The sequence below is a fragment of the Stenella coeruleoalba genome (genome assembly GCF_951394435.1).
Source record: "Stenella coeruleoalba genome assembly, chromosome: X".
NCBI classification, from domain to species: domain Eukaryota; kingdom Metazoa; phylum Chordata; class Mammalia; order Artiodactyla; family Delphinidae; genus Stenella; species Stenella coeruleoalba.
Genome location: NC_137152.1, coordinates 14,389,729 through 14,391,568, shown reverse-complemented (window position 1 = coordinate 14,391,568; position 1,840 = coordinate 14,389,729). Strand labels below are relative to the sequence as shown.

General features: G+C 39.9%; 1 pseudogene across 1 annotated transcript; it reads right to left on the bottom strand.

Moving 5' to 3' along the window:
• Positions 1–853: 853 nt before the first annotated feature.
• On the bottom strand, positions 854–1,112 carry LOC307180214 (protein kish-A-like; annotated as a pseudogene). Its single transcript has one exon. The product of its transcript is annotated as a protein kish-A-like (transcript).
• Positions 1,113–1,840: the final 728 nt, after the last annotated feature.

Genomic DNA, 1,840 nt, shown 5'->3' with positions numbered 1-1,840 from the left:
GTATTAAAAACAAAAACAGAGTTTGCATTTTGGAGTAACTAAAATGTAGAGATCTAACACAAAAAAAGTGAAAAACACATATAAGATTACCATTATGTAATTGTTCTGTTTAGCTCTTTTTACTCTAAGCATATAGTCTTATTTAGAGAATGACTGTTAGCTGGTCAAATTTATGCTTAAGACATCCATACTTAATCAGAGGTTTCAGAGACGATAACACCAATCAAGTATTCTGAATTCTTTTATGTTAAATAGGAACATCTTCTCAATCGTACTCTCAAGTCACATCTCATTTATCTTCCTCCTTAAGAACTGCATAGGCTTGTTTTAAATAGTTTAAACACCTGTAATAAACTACAGTTTGCTAAGAATAGAGGTACTCTGGTTAATGCTGAAAATAGTGTGACCAGAGGAAAAGCAGGCATTATTAAATATGAATGCAGTCCTTACCAACACAAATTGGACCTTTTTTTTTTTAATAAAAAAGCTAGTCCAAAAAGAAGTCTTATTCTGTAAAGGTTTATCGTTTCCAAATCACAGTGAAAGGAACTTGAGTAATTTACCAATTTTGTTTTCTACTATGTGCCTTAAAGATACCTCACTAAAAACTGGTATCTGACACAACAGAATGACATATGCAGAATGTAATATTGTAGTGACAGTACTGAGGTTGACTGTTACAGACATATTGAAAGTCTGAGTATTAAATGGTTACATCCTAATTATATAGAACATTGGTCCAATAACAAAAATAGAGAACAGCCGCTGGAACTTTATCTCATTCAATGTTCAGAGATAACAGGGTTAACCATTCTTTCCATTATTTTCAGCAGATAAGTCCTTTTTTTAATATTTATATCTCATGGTAACTGAATTCTGGCATTTTTCCAAGCTCCTTTATGAAGAGGATGCTGAAGGCCATCACAGTACAGCATGCTGCCACATAAGGACTCTTCCGTTCACCAATTCTAGCACACTTCCAAAATATACCCAAGAATCCAGCTTTATTTCTGTCCAGGAGGCTGGGTGCCTAGGATCGGATATAAGCACAGGTACATAGAAGCAGCAAGATTGCAGTCAACAGACTCTGAAAAATTGAAAATGGCAAACATAGGCCGGCGAAGCCCCAGCCACATCCAGAGAGGATGTTTTTTAATGGAGGAAGTAGGGTTTGGTGGGGATGGGAGAGGGCTTTGTAATCATGAAGAGAAAGAACATGAAAGAGAAAGGAAGAGGGAGCTACACGGGGAGTGGCATAGTTAGAGAAAGATCCATTCGCCCCTGGCCTTTTGCCTGTAGGAGCATGAGGAAAAGCTGGTTAGCCCAGAGCTGCGGAGCAGCCTGCACGGCCCTTTGGGGAGCTGCATGGAAGCCAGGTCCTTCTGTGGGAGAAGTCTTCTCAGGATGTGGATTTTCCATCCTCTGCTGCCCCTGTTCCAAGAATGATTAAAAAAAAAAATCCCTGGAGGGATGGGCGTTGCAAGGAAAGGAAAGCACAGAGGAGTAAAAATGCCTCCTCCTCTCTCCTTCAGTTATTGCATTAGTTAGGATATCGGTTTGGGTACTTTAACAGAGAGACCCCAAATCTCAGGACTTTCAAAAAGATACAAACGTACTCCTGTCTTGTTTCATGTTGGTAGTAGGAGGTGTTCCACATATTATCAGGGATCCACACTCCTCTCATCTTGTTCTGCTTTCCTCGGCATGTGGCTTCCATCTCCTGGCCCAGTATGGTTGTTTTAACTCTTGCCATCACATCCATGTTCACATTCAGCCACTCCTAGGCTCTGGGGAGTCTTTTAACTAGGCGGCTGCATGCCCAGTCAAAAGGCTCTTAATC